Source organism: Danio rerio, chromosome 1, assembly GCF_049306965.1.
Source record: "Danio rerio strain Tuebingen ecotype United States chromosome 1, GRCz12tu, whole genome shotgun sequence".
NCBI lineage: Eukaryota > Metazoa > Chordata > Actinopteri > Cypriniformes > Danionidae > Danio > Danio rerio.
In genome coordinates this window covers 9,239,619-9,255,805 of record NC_133176.1, presented here as the reverse complement: position 1 = coordinate 9,255,805, position 16,187 = coordinate 9,239,619, and the positions used below count along the sequence as shown (strand labels likewise).

Genomic DNA, 16,187 nt, shown 5'->3' with positions numbered 1-16,187 from the left:
CAGATACCTCCAGTCAATATGTGGCTGAGTCAGGCAACCAGACTTCTACCTCTGAACAAATTAACCTATGATTTACATCAAAGATCTGATGGATCTATTTGGTCCTCATGGATTTTTCTAAAAAAAAAAAAAAAAAAAAAAAATTAATCTCCTTTTATTTTTGTCTTTACTTTGAAACATTTGTATTCATTTGTTAGAATGTCTAACAAAAAACTACTGTACTTGTGAGATAACAGTGCCACTGTTGTTATTCTGAAAATAAAAATTAACTTTGTATAATGTTTTATTGAATGCAAGATAAAAAATAAAAAAATAAAATATTTTCCAAGAGATGGATTGCGGCTGGAAGAGCATCTGCTGCATAAAAACATGCTGGAAAAGTTGGCGGTTCATAGAGCTGTGGCGACCCCTGGTTAATAAAGGGACTAAGCCAAAAAGTAAAATAAAATATGTATTTTTTGTAGACATAGAACTTCACAGTAACTTATAAGTACAGCACAGAACTTTTTTACTTCTATTTTAGATAATTTAAAGGTTTGCATATTTATTTTGTTGGTTCATGGCTATATATTTTTAATCATTTTGAACTATTCACAGCATTTGAAAGGATATCTTATCGTCATTGTTACCTCATTTCTCACTATTTTCATGATTCTTACAATGCAGCAAATCTTAAAATCATTTGATCATAAAGAAAATAATTAACAAATTAACCCACATGCAGGACAAAGACATGATGTGGAATCATTATTTAACACAAAGTTCATCCATTGTCATCAAAACATACTGTTACACAAACAGTTGAAGATTCAGAAAGTAAAAATAATCAGATAAAGAGTGGTTTTTAAACAAATACATGTCTTTAAAAAGGTTATATTTAGAAACATTTACATATTTTAAGAGCTTTTATCCATATTTCAAATAAAGTGAAAACAATTAAACATCACATGATGACCATTAATGAAACACACTTACAGAATTACATCCACACATTTTATTCTGAACTCATAATATTTGTGATGAACATAGATCACTACTGTTAATAACTTGTGATTAAAGAGGATACTAATGTTTAGCTTTTTTTACAGCTTTTTTTTTTTTTTTTACCACAACTGTACATGTGACAATACAATTTCTTGTCCATGTTGAAGATAATACATCTACATAGGTTAACTGCCCTTTTACTCAAAGGGGATGAGTAGAGCCCCGTAGAAAAGGAAAAAGTATTCACATTTCAAACGAGAAATGAGTGAGAGAATATCAGCAAGACTATTATCTATGCTATGTTCAATAAATAATGTTGGATATAATAGTCTGATATATACTAATCAAGTCAATAAAAGCTGTTTTAAAAAAATACTCATTGTAAAATAACAAATTTATGTCTGGCATTCATATATGTCATAAACATATGCACAATGACCTTATTCAGATAGTCTTTAGTTCATTAAAAATAGTATTTGTTCCATTTTATTACAAAAAGGCTTTAAACTACATTACCCACAATCCTTTGTCGCTGTATAGATAGGACGGGAAAGACATGGCGCTACAAATTGTAGTTCATTGAAAGCTGTAGTTAGGGTTAAGTTTAGGGTTACGATCTTGGTTAATCGGTAACTATTTGAAACACAGCGATAACTCATTGATAAAGGACACTGTTAGTAAAGTGGCAAAGTTAGCAAAACATAGTTAGCAACACGAAGGATCTTTTAATTTGGCTTAGACGTTATAGTCCAATCACAATGTCGCAATCTACGTCACACTTTGTCTCTATTTGGTAATCTTCCGGTTGAAGGTAGATTATAATAACCTTATAATATAACTTAAATATCAAAATGTGTATTAATATTACATGTTATTTATTGTCTTATTAAAAATACAAATGTATATTTACCGTGAGATTCCTTTGTGGGGGTAACCTGATGTGCAAAATGATCATTGTAAAACCAGATCATAGGCAGTATACTAAATTTGAAACGAATAATAAAATAATAAAAAAAGCATCATGTTTGAAAACATTTCCAGCATTTCCTGTAACTAAACACTGCGTCCTGTAGGTATACAAATATAAATATATGTCAAACTTAAATGACAAATATAGTGCCCATTAAATAGTAAAAATAGTAGTTCATTGTAAATGAGAATGCAAATAAACACAATACATTTTTAATGAAACATTTATAATTTATTTATAATGTCACAAAAAAAAAAAAAAATCACGCAAACATGCAAAAACCAAAAATATATATATTTATAACAGTTTTTAATGCAATAATATATTACCATACATATATAAATGATTAAAAACAATTATAATTGAAGGAAATTTATATTTTGTATTATCATTATTATATTTATTTTGTGATATGTATTCATGTCATACATCTGGTATGTCAAGCTCAAGTAAAACTGCACTGCAAAAAATCTTTTCAAATAATGCCTTTGGAAATGCCGTTATAATAAACAGCTTTCACAACAACAACAAGTCAAGTTCATGACCAATGCAAATTATGTTTATAATAACAACTTTCTGAACTTAAACATCAAAAGTAGAATAAGTTCAAAACATATTCAAGTATTTACTGAAGAATAGCAAAAACAATTTTTACAAAACACTGAGAACCAAAGTGTGCTTGGTGAGTCCAGGTGTTTATGCTGACTAGACTGTCATATTGCAATCCGGTTAGCATGAGGAGACTTGGGCGTGTCAGGAATTCCTGGAGGGCTCCCATGTGTTATTCCAGGTTTTGCCACTGTAAAGTATTAAAAGTGCACAATATCATTACTGAACAAAGAATGAGTGTTAGGTTTCATTTAGAAAGTTCAGTGATATTTATTTATATATGTAAAGTGTCATTAAACCTGGCACTCTTGAATTAACTGTATAATAGGTTAAACATTTCCAGCATGTTTCCATGTATTCCAAGCAGATCTGTCAGTTCTACAAACTCAGAGATCAGGATAGTGACTGCACTTCTCATTATGAACACCCTTATCCTTCTCATACATTTTTATCACCACTGATGTCCACTGCTGTAGTTTTCATTGAAGGGAATGCTGACACAAACTCCAGCAAGTTTTTTTTTTTAAATAGCAGAATATGGGTATTATTGGGCCAAAACCTTAAAAAATATAAGATGCAAGATTTGAATCTTGATGAACATATTGTTAATTCACTTCTTGCAATTTAAAACACACATCTCATGTTTGACTCATCAATTATATGAGAACTACAACAGCATACAGTGCTCCACCCTAAAAATATTTCTAAATTATAACAAGCTTATTGTTTTACAAGGCTAAACATTAATTTCATGCCTGCATGATTCACTGCTTTTTACTGAAACCCATTACATTCTTAACTCAAACTAGTTGACTTTATAAAAAAAACTGCATGGAAAATGTTGCCTTAAACCCTTTATGTTTTTACACAAGGTGAAACTAAACAGCCCTCTTTAAATTAACCTAGAACCTTTACAATCTTCTTGGACTTACAGTAATATTTTAATTCAAGTATGGCTGTTAAGTTGTACCCTGTATAAAATGTAAGGGGTTTAAGGCACTGGGTTTCTATACAATTTTCTAGTAAAGTCAACTAGATTGGGTTAAAGGAATAGTTCACTATTTACTCTCCCTCAAGTGGTTGTAAACCTTTTTTTAAAAACTTCCAAGTTACTTTGTGTTGAACATGAAGGAAGTTTTTGAAGAAAGCTTAAAAGCTGAAAACATTGACATAATGTTTGCAGGTTTTCATCTTTCTTTAAAATATTATATTTTTGTGTTTAACTGAAGAAAGCAACTCAGACATATTTGGAACAAGTGAAGTATGAGTCATTAATGACAGAATTTTCCTTTTTGGGTGAATCTCTTTAAGAGTATACTGAAAGAAATGTCCTACTCCATGTAGCTAACTTCAGCTGCATGTGTAGCCCCATAAGTACTTATCTAGAAATCAAAACAATAATCACGTTAGTCCCATTTTAGGCCTTTTATATCATATTGGCCACAGAATGGACTACTTAGTGTTGCAATGAAATTAAAAAATTAATAAAACTATGACTTACCACACAATACAAAACAAACAGTGAATTTTCAGCTCTGCCTTTGCTGTACACAAGATGAGGTTCCAGCTTCAACACTGATCTTGAGTGGGGCAGTTGTGCAGCTCTGTGAGGTTGTGACTGTTCAGATGCAGTGCTGTGAAGAGTTCTTTATTAAAAGAAAGTACATTCTTTTAAAATCTGTACATAATAGCAAAGAAAATACAATGATTTTAAATAATGATTAATTCTGAACAAAAACCTTACCCTTAGTCAAGATGAATTCATATGTCAAAAGTGTCTGCATCTGAAATGAATAAAAACAGATGAGACATTAGTTAAACCCACTAAACTACTAGATACATCAGTACTGCATTAAGCAGTTGTAAAGTAATGTAAGTGTAGTCCAAAATGAGCCTTAATCTGTTTAAGATAATGATTTAAAAAACGTTGCTTGTGTTAAAAACAATCTAGCCACTTGTAATACATATGATCAATGGTAAATTTCTGAGAAGGTGCAAGGTAATCCTTGAGTTTTACCATTACCATCCTGACTGACATAATATTTGACAAAGAAGACAGCTTGTTGTGCCTCTTTACCACAATTTAGAGATGATAGATTCTTTCTTTTATTAAATAAATTGGTAAAGGCCAAATTATACTTGTAATAGTGTAAGATATTCATTGTGACATACATCAGCTTAAGTTATATTTGAGCTTTTGTTATGTTATATATATATATATATATATATATATATATATATATATATATATATATATATATATATATATATATATATATATATATATGTGTGTGTGTTATATATATATATATATATATATATATATATATATATATATATATATATATATATATATGTGTGTGTGTGTGTGTGTGTGTTTTAAGAAAATAATTGTTTTTACAATGTAGCCTTTAAACCTTTGGAAACACTTGATGTTCTTTAATATCGAAACAATTACGAATACATTTGTATTATTAGAGTTGCATACTGCATATTATATAAAGATTTTGCACGAATTCTATTGTGGAAAACAACAATCTGGTAACACTGTTATCTTAAAATGTATATATTGTTCTGAGCTATGCATGACCAACGTTATATTTGAGAAAATATGTTTTTAATAAATGAACTTGATGTAATTAGATAACGTCGCTAGTTTACAGTACATGCTTTATCAACAAATCGTCTTTATTTACTTTTTACGTACCTTGTGGAAAACCGCAGTGAACCTTGGGATCGCAATGAACCTTGGGATAGCGAGCATAGACTGTAAAAAATAGATCGCCACATACAATGACCCCAACTTCAATAAATAATTTAAAATGAAAAAAGATCAGCCGAAAACATTTTTAAACTTAGTACTTGAAATGTAATATTTTTTAAGTAAAAAATAATAAATAAAATGAATGAATCAAAGTTTTATTAGTAGTATAGTTTTATAGTTAACCTAAACTGGACAACCGGATATATTTTCACTCATTAAATATAAAGTTAATGATAAAATATTTATAAACACCAACTAATCTCCAATAAAAATACATTATGCAGCATTAACATACTATTTAATGTTGACAGTTGAACTCATCTGAGAACTCACCGTTGATGCAGTTTGACCAATAGCAGAGCGGCGTTAAACTCACCGTGAAGGGATGTCACGTGGACCGAAGTTTATTCATACAGTAGTTTCGACCCAGTTTACAGACGCTTTTCATGAACAAAATTAAAATTACATATTTTTAAAAGAAGAAAACTGCGATAATAGGCGTAAATCAGGTTTTAAAAAGTGCGTTGACATCTATTGGTAATTATACGAGCCTCCAGCGTCTCCCTATGACGCTTCAGGCTCAGGTACAGATTCTATAGGGAATCCCTGCACGTCTAAATGTGACGCTAAAGGGGTACCCTGTGCGTCAATAACTTACGCCGAGGGTTCCTGACCAAGCGTCAGTATATGACGAGTTGGGAGTGAGAACGTGTTGTGAATGCAGAATCATGGAAATGTTATTTAGGATATAAAATTTTAATTAAAATATAATGAATGTAAATATAAATGTTGTAATATTGTTTAGTGCTCAGCATATGAGTACACCTCTTTTAGAAAAGTAATATTTTTATCCATTATTCAGTGAATATGGACAATAGTGCATTTAAACAAAACAGTTTTACTAAAGCTGTAAATTAATTTAAATATGAGTGAGTCAAATGAGAGAATTCAAATGAGCTGTTTCAAAATTAATTACGAACTACATAATTTTAGCTTAATTATATATATTTTTGATTCCTTAGATTCTTATTAAAATTGTATTTAATATTTTTCTCTAACATTTAAATTGGGGTGAACTCATTTTTGTACCTTGATCTGAAGTTATTTATTTAGATTATTTCCATTTTTGACCTTGGTACTGACCATGGCATATGCACATCTTATATTATAGCACCTTTAGAAAGTACTAATTTAAAAGAGAGATCTATACAGTGTGTACTCATTTATGCTGATCCCTGTACACACCACCAGTGAGAATTATTGTGCATAAATGCAGCTGATTATTTATTGCTTAATAATTAAATATGTTTATGCTCATCTGCAGTAACATTATTAACTCAAATTAATTGATTACCTAAAATAAAAACACAAACAATCTGGAACATTTTAGATCATTTGTAATTTTTTTGAATGTTTTAGAATGTATTATATAAATAAATAAATGACCCTTGCACGTATAGTTCTAACCAATCAATGCTTTAATAATGCTTGATGCTTGATTGCTTATATAAGCAAGGTTATAGTTAGCCTATAAAAAAAAAAAAAAAATATATATATATATATATATATATATATATATATATATATATTTTTTTTTTTTTTTTATGAAAATATGCAAATAAAAAGTAATGAATGCACTATTTAGTAAATAAATGACGTGCACATATAGTTTTACAACCAATCAAAGCTTTATTAATGCTTGATTAATGCTTAATCAACATTTCTAAGCAATGTTATAGTTAACCTAAAACAATAAAACAAAAATAAAATCAACATATTTTATATAAAAATCTGTATTTTTAAGAAAATATGCAAATAAAAAGTAATGAATGCGCACTATTTGTGAAAACTACAATAGTCTCTCAGCGATACTAAAACAACTGCTGCTGCAATATCTCTGTTGCATTACATTAAGCTCAGACTCAGAAAGTTATTTAGGGCTGCTGTCTCTGCACCCGTGGACCAATATAGTATATTATATTTTCAGAAAATCCCCTAATCTTTTCTCCACACTCATGGTGGGATTCCATGTATTTTGTTGTATATTTTTGGTTCCTATTGCAGAGCTGGACAGCTGTGACCAAACTCTATCATATGTGGAGCACATCTATCCTAATGGGGTTAGGGAGATGGAAACGGACAGTTAAAAGACAATGGATGAATTCAGCATTTAGTGTGAGCGAAGCATGTGGGATAGTCATTATAGCATGATTTGCAGTGTTGACATCCATATAACCTTATGATGCTGCAGTCATGGAGGTCTAGTGCGTGGTTAGATCAAAAACCCAGGTCCTGGATAGATAATGTGAACCACTCCAGTACCAGACCTCCTCAATGATCATTAAAGCCTTCACACCGTGGGCCGAATGTAACCTTTTTGGTATGGTTCACTTTTAGAGGTATTGCTGTAGCGATTACTGTCCAGAAATATAACATCTGTCCAGGGGTTGATATAAAGTGTTTATCTACTGCAGTTTATAAACATGTTTGTATATTTTTGTTTAATCAAACTAAATGGAAAAGTATTTTCTTAAACCTTTTCTATCACCAGTGCTATTTACATATAATCTGGATTCTAAACATGCACTGTACTGATTTTGTAATAACACTTTTAAGTTTACTTAGATTACAGGTAATTTTAAGTGATTACATTATTACAGATTACAGTTACTTTTTAGTTATTATATCATTTCAGGTTACAGTTACTTCTAAGTGATTACATCGTTACAGGTTACAGTTACTTTTTAGGGTTTACATTATTGCAGGTTACAGTTACTTTTTAGTGATTACATCATTACAGGTTACAGTTACTGTTTAGTGATGACATCATTATAGGTTACAGTTCCTTTTATTACAGCTTACAGTTACTTTTTAGTAATTACATAATTACAAGTTAGAGTTACTTTTATGACAGGTTACAGTTACTGTTTAGTGATTACATCATTATAGGATACAGTTACTTTTATTACAGGTTACAGTTACTTTTTAGTGATTACATCATTACAGGTTACTGTTTAGTGATTACATCATTAAAGGATACAGTTACTTTTTGGTAATTACATAATTACAAGTTAGAGTTACTTTTATCACAGGTTACAGTTACTTTTATTACAGGTTACACTACTTTTATTACAAGTTTCAGTTACTTTTTAGTGATCACATCATTACAAGTTACACTTATTACAGGTTACAGTTACTTTTATTACAGGTTAAAGTTACTTATTAGTGATTACATCATTACAGGTTACAGTTACTTTTAATACAGACTACAGTTACTTTTATTACTGGTTACAGTTACTTTTATTACAGGTTACAGTTACTTTTTAGTGTTAAATGTTACAGTTACTTTTATTACAGACTACAGTTACTTTTATTACTGGTTGCAGTTACTTTTATTACAGGTTACAGTTACTTTTTAGTGTTAAATGTTACAGTTACTTTTATTACAGACTACAGTTACTTTTATTACAGGTTACAGTTACTTATTAGTGATTACATCATTACAGGTTACAGTTACTTTTAATACAGACTACAGTTACTTTTATTACTGGTTACAGTTACCTTTATTACAGGTTACAGTTACTTTTTAGTGTTTACATCATTAAAGGTTACCGTTATTTAAGACTACAGTTACTTTTATTACAGGTTACAGTTACGTTTTAATGTTTACATAATTACAGGTTATAGTTACTTTTTAGTTGTTACATCATTACGTGTTGCAGTTACTTTTTAGTAATTGCATACTGGTTACTTTTACAGGTTACAGGTTACTTTTACAGGTTACAGTTACTAATTATTGATTACATCATTACAGGTTACAGTTACTCTTTAGTGATTACATCATTACATACTTACACTTACTTTTTAGTGATTACATCATTACATGTTACAGTTACTTTTATTACAGGTCATAGTTACTTTTTAATTACTACATCATTACAGGTTACAGTTACTTTTCATTATTACATCATTACAGGTTAACAGTTTTTTGTTTTTAGTTCTAACATCAGTACATACAGTTAATTTTTAGTGAATACATTATTACAGGTTTTAGTTACATTTTAGTTATTACATCATTACAATTTACGGTTACTTTTTAGTGATTACATCAGTTACAGTTACTTATTAAGGATTACATCAACACAGATTACGGTTACTTTTTAGTGATTACATTATTACAAATTTCAGTTACCTTTTTTATGGATAAAATCATCACAAATATGTTTTGTATATATGACAATAATATACTTTATTTCAAGACAAAAAAGAATACATTGTCAGAATACATTATAAAGTCAATTACAATAGTCATGTTCAAGCACTAATATCACTGAAATTCTTTAAATATCAATAGTTCATATTTATCACATCACACATGTGTTGCTTTTTGGGGTTTGTCGTGGAGGTTGTGATTTCAGTAATGAAATGAAATGAAATAAATTCTGCTCAGACATTTGATTTGTCAAATGGGCATCATTTACACCCTAAACACTAAACTCTCTATGAAAACATGCAGGATATAATATGTATGCAATAAAGTACAAGAGGCTGTACAATATTGTGAATAAGGCATGGCTGAGGGGCTTTGTGGTGACTTATGCACAATATAGCACAGCTTCTTGCTATTATAAATAACTCTAATAAATCGGTTTCCACACAATACTAATTTTAAAGCAAATTCATTACGTTTCTAAAGAAAAATCATTAAATCCTATCACAGCAATTTGGATTGTGAATTGTGATTGTCACAGTGCAATGCATTATTTGCTTTTTATTACACTGCAGCTACAGTAGAGACTGAGTAGTTATTGTGAATGAAGGTATTTTATTGTTTTATTCATATCAATCAGATTGAGAACACGGCTGAACTTTCAGTGGTCATGTGATGTGATGTAATGTTTTGGCTTTCTAGTGTGGAAATAAGAAAGTATGGCACCTTATTATGAAGATAAATTAAAAATTCACATGTTTATTATATACAGTATGTTTGATAACCCAAATAAGGCTTGAAAACACCTGTTATGCAAGTGGTATTCATGCAGCTCATTGACATACCAGAGCACTTGTGTTTGTACGGATTGAGCCCATTAATTTCCTTGTTCTGACATCAAATTTGTAGCACTGTTCAGAGCAGGCATAGCTTCAAAGCAGCTTACTCGAGTTATGCTGCTATATCTATAATGATTTAAGGCTTTAACACTACGCTGATCTGACAATATAAATATATTGAAACACTGTACTGTAGCTATTTCATTATTTTAGCAGTAGCAGTTTAACAAGCCTGACTACAATACTCTCAACAAAGGTAATTATTTTTTTAATTGTGCACATGATATGATAATATGTAATAACTCTTTGCTCTACAATTTGTCCTATGCCTCTAATCTTTAATCTGCAGTTCATGCTGTTTAACAAATTAGTCAAGTATTGTCAAGTTATGGGAAAAAAATACATTCATTCATTCATTCATTTTCCTTCGGCTTAGTTCCTTTATTTATTAGGGTTTGCCACCGCGGAATGAACCGCCAACTTATCCAGCATGTGTTTTATGCAGCATTCCCTTCCAGCTGAAACCCAGCACTGGGAAACACCCATATATTCTCACATTCACACACACACACACACTACGGCCAATTTAGTTTATTCAATTCACATATACCTCATGTCTTTGAACTGGAGCACCTGGAGGAAACCCACAACAACACAGGGAGAACAAACTCCACACAGAAGTTCCAACTCACCCAGCCAAGGCTCGAACCAACGACCTTCTTGCTGTGAGGCGACAGTGCTAACCACTGAGCCACTGCACCGCCCTGGAAAATATACAATTAAAGAAAAATATAGTTAAATCTTAAAGGTTAACTGACATGTTACTAAGCTGTGGCGCAGTCCTACACAAAACTGAAGTAGTCATTAGACACAAAGTAAGCATCAGTATCAAGTAAAGCAGCAGTTTTATTACTATAGAACGAACAGTTATTTTCTTCATATTATATTTATTATTATTTTTTATACTTTAATTATATTTATTTTACCCCAGATGGATTATTATAGTTCTTTAGTTTTTTCTTAGCTTTTTGAAAAATGTTATTAGAGAATATCTTGAATATTATGTGCAATCTTCAACACCTTAAATACAAAAATATAAATACTTTTTAAAAACAAATTTGGGTCAAATATGGACAAACTCAACTGTTATTTCAACAAGACTAAAAATTGAACCCAGCAGCTGGGTTTGTATATATTTTACCCAAATTTGGATTGAAACAATTTAGCATTTTTTTAGAGTGCAGTAATATATTTTTCAATAAATCCATTCTTAAAATATATTGTTTAATCCTTCTCAAATGCAGAATATTTCTTTCTTTTTTCCTTTCTTTCTTTCTTTCTTTCTTTCTTTCTTTCTTTCTTTCTTTCTTTCTTTCTTTCTTCCATTCATTCATTCATTCATTCATTCATTCTTTTTCCTTTCCTTTCCTTTCATTCATTCATTCATTCATTCATTTTTCTTTTCTTTCTTTCTTTCTTTCTTTCTTTCTTTCTTTCTTTCTTTCTTTCTTTCTTTTTCATTCATTCATTCTTTCTTTCTTTCTTTCTTTCTTTCTTTCTTTTTCATTCATTCATTCATTCATTCATTCTTTCTTTCTTTCTTTCTTTCTTTCTTTCTTTCTCATTCATTCATTCATTCATTCATTCATTCTTTCTTTCTTTCTTTTTCATTCATTCATTCTTTCTTTCTTTCTTTCTTTCTTTCTTTCTTTCTTTCTTTCTTTCTTTCTTTCTTTCTTTCTTTTTCATTCATGCATTCATTCTTTCATTCTTTCTTTCTTTCTTTCTCATTCATTCATTCTTTCTTTCTTTCTTTCTTTCTTTCTTTCTTTCTTTCTTTCTTTCTTTCTTTCTCATTCATTCATTCATTCATTCTTTCTTTCTTTCTTTCTTTCTTTCTTTCTTTCTTTCTTTTTCATTCATTCATTCATTCTTTCTTTCTTTCTTTCTTTCTTTCTTTCTTTTTCATTCATGCATTCATTCTTTCATTCTTTCTTTCTTTCTTTCTTTCTTTCTCATTCATTCATTCTTTCTCTTTCTTTCTTTCTTTCTTTCTTTCTTTCTTTCTTTCTTTCTTTCTTTCTTTCTTTCTTTCTTTCTTTCTTTCTTTCTCATTCATTCATTCTTTCTTTCTTTCTTTCTTTCTTTCTTTCTTTCTTTCTTTCTTTTTCATTCATGCATTCATTCTTTCATTCTTTCTTTCTTTCTTTCTTTCTTTCTTTCTCATTCATTCATTCATTCATTCTTTCTTTCTTTCTTTCTTTCTTTTTTCTTTCTTTTTCATTCTTTCATTCATTTATTTTTTTCATTCATTCATTCATTCATTCATTCATTATTTACAGTATGTTATATAAATATTCTTTCTTTCCCCTCCTACCTTTCATCCTTCCTTCAAGTGCAATTAAATACAATGATGAGATTTGCTTGGATTGCGTGAGGTCTGTTTATTTTGAATTTGAAAGTATTATAAATTCAGTGTATGTGATTTAAGGTGTTTAAGCACATTGGCATGGTTATTCAATGGTAATTCAAAGTGCTTTACATAAACAAGAAAAAAGAACATAAACATACAAGTATAAGTATATAAGTATATAATAAAAATACAAGTATAAGAAAATAAAAACAGCAAAGAATAAAAATGATCAAAACTGATTAAAATATGTTGAAACAGGTTTTATTGAAATGGAAATGAAAAGAAAGACCTAAAAGACAAGAAAAACATTAACTCATTAATATTTGATCATAATCCAATTTGTCCTGCATTATTGCTAATTGTTTATCTAATGAGACCTTACGTTACTATAATCGTGAATGATGATTCCAGGGTCAGGTTTGATTGATAGATCAGATTTGAGGTCTGCAGTTGATGGAGTGTTTGGGTGTGTTGCGGGTGGGTGGCGCTCCTCATGTTAGGGTTAATACGAGGCATCACGTGGAGGTTATCTCTCGTAAGCCACCGCCTACAGCTTTAGTCATCACCATTTACAGCCGTTTAACCCTTAACCTGCTAACACAGGGTCAGCTGACAGCGCAGAGAGAGGCCACAAAATTGATTTATTCAGATGAGACGGTCCCTTTAAATGTGTCTTTTTGATCAAATACACAAGGAAAATAGGAACCAAACTGAAGTCACTCTATAGTGGGAGTAGTTGCTCTTTTATTAATTTTGATTTATTTGTTTGTAGTCATTCTCAAGAAATAGCTAGATTAATGTTTAGATTAATGTATTTTCTATTCTATTCTATTCTATTCTATTCTATTCTATTCTATTCTATTCTATTCTATTCTATTCTATTCTATTCTATTCTTAAAAAATGGCCCTGGTCCTCAAACACTGTCACTTTAAAAAAAAAATAAAATAAAATAAATAGATAAAATAATATATATCTTTAATTCTAACTATAAAATCTCGCTCAAGACCGATCATAAACTGTCCATTTAAAAAAACAATAGTTAACAAAGGGAAAAAAGAAATATGATTTATAATGATTATTATCATTATTGTTATCTGGTGATGTTTTTAGATCTGTTAGATTTGTGTAACTCTTTCAAGAATACTCAATATTAATAATAATAATAATAAAAAAGTCATCCTAGTAATTTTTTCCCCCAATATTAAATTTTACAGCTTAACTTTAATATTGTTCACCAATTATATTAAGCATTCAAACATTTGTTTTGTTAATTATTATTATTTGTTTTATTATTATTATTTGTATTATTATTATTATTATTCATATTATTATTCATACTAATAATTTTCTCACTAAACAAAGACTTTATAATAAAAGAATAATCTGTTGTTTTATTGTGATGATATATCTGCATAATATAATAATATATGTTAATAATAATAAATAATATACAATAATATATATATATATATATTAATATATATTAATAATAATAATAATTATAATAATATATAAATAATAATAATAATAATAATAATAATAATAATAATAATAAAACACATGCATTATACTGGACTGTCCTGCTTTTAATGATTCCAGTTTTTTTTTTTTATGAAATGAACTCTCTTAAGGACACTTTTAGCAAAGTGACACCAGAAAGTTTAGAATTTTTATCATGTATTAATACTAAAAACCTTTATTTTCCTATTCAATTGTTTGATGTTTTTAATTGTAAATTTAATATTGAAATGTTCTTGCCATGAAAATAGCATTGGTTGATGACTTGGCAATTAATAAAAAATACATTACATTAATAATAATAACAATAATAATTCACAATCACTTAAATAACAGATGTTAAATGCTTTAGATTTCTTAAATATAACAAATCTAGACAAACGTAAAATATTTTTAACCCTGACACGTTTTGACCGTGTGACAAACAAGCACATTTATAACCATGCTAACGTGTCCTAGTAGCTATGTAGTAATGCCTGTCTTGACATGTACATGCATCCTCAGTGTTTGTGAAAGATGTTGGAGATTACAGTGGTACCATGTGTCTGAGCAGCGTCTACGTGGCCGAATACAGCTGACATTACTCTTACAGAAGAGGTTAAAACTCCAGCCCGAATGCTAAATCGAGAGAGGCTTGGAAATCCACAGTCTTAGCATTCCCTGATGCTGTGTGTACAGGCTGACCTTAGACCATATATTGAGCGAATGTCAGTGCAAAAAAGCATGGCTGAGTAGCCTTTCTTACACGGCACAGGTTTTAAAGGTAGTCTTGACATTTTATATCCGGATGATTGATAATAACGGGCCTTATAACTTTTTGCACCACGTTACAATGGAAAAACTACAAGCTTGTGTTGTTTCTTCAGGCTAATTTACAATAAATAAATAGATGAATTAATAAATAATCAAATAAATAAATAAAACAAAAAATAAAAATAAATTAAAAAAAGAAGTAAAACAATAAAATAAATAAATAAACAATTAAATAAATAAATAAAACTATCACATAAATGAAACAAATACTCAAATAAATAAATAAACAAACAAGTAAATAAATAAAAAATCCAAATAAATAAATAAATAAGCAATCAAATAAACGAATAATCAAATAAATAAATAAAACTAGTATTTATATAAATATATAAACAATAAATGAATAAAACTATCACATAAATAAATAAGTAAATAAACAATGAAATAAATAAAACAATCACAAAAAACACTCAAATAACTAAATAAACATTCAAATAAATTAAAAAATAAACAATTAAATAATGAATAAATAAAACAATAAAATAAATAAACAAATCAATTACTTAAATAAATAAAACAAACAAATAAATAAATAAATAAAATAATTAATTACATATATAAACAATTAAATAAAACAATCAAATAAATAAAAATAAATAAACAATCAATTAAATAAACAAACAATTAAATAAATAAACAAAAAACAAATAAATAAACAAGACAATCAAATAAATAAATAGACAAAAAATCTAAAAAATAAATAAATAAACAAAGCAAATAATCAAATAAATAATCAGGTAAATAATCAAAACAATCAAATAATTAATCAAGTAAATAATAAAAAAAATCGACAAATAAATAAATAAACATAACATTATTCTTTCCGCTGACACAAGTTCTATAGTGTTTTTGTACTATATCTTGTGTAACATTATAAATTAAATAAAATTATTGTTGAATTTAATTGTATGTTTTTTGAGAAATGTACAGGTATAGCTTTTATTAAGGCTATCATATTTACATCTTTTGATTGAGTTTCTAGAAAATAAAACATTTTCAATATTGATGAAAATACAGTATGTTTAGATGTTTAAATGGCGCTAATATTATATTTTTATTGTTGTCT

At 28.7% G+C, this 16,187-nt stretch overlaps 2 long non-coding RNA genes across 3 annotated transcripts in view; one reads left to right on the top strand and one right to left on the bottom strand.

Moving 5' to 3' along the window:
* LOC141384503 (uncharacterized) overlaps positions 1–16,187 on the top strand; it is a 77,754-nt gene that overhangs the window by 16,460 nt on the left and 45,107 nt on the right. The gene's annotated exons all lie outside the window — the stretch shown is intronic.
* LOC141384501 (uncharacterized) lies at positions 4,065–5,313 on the bottom strand. The gene is made up of 3 exons (XR_012405426.1): positions 5,271–5,313; positions 4,308–4,347; positions 4,065–4,209 (listed from the first exon to the last, which is right to left on the bottom strand). It is a non-coding gene; the product is annotated as an uncharacterized lncRNA (long non-coding RNA).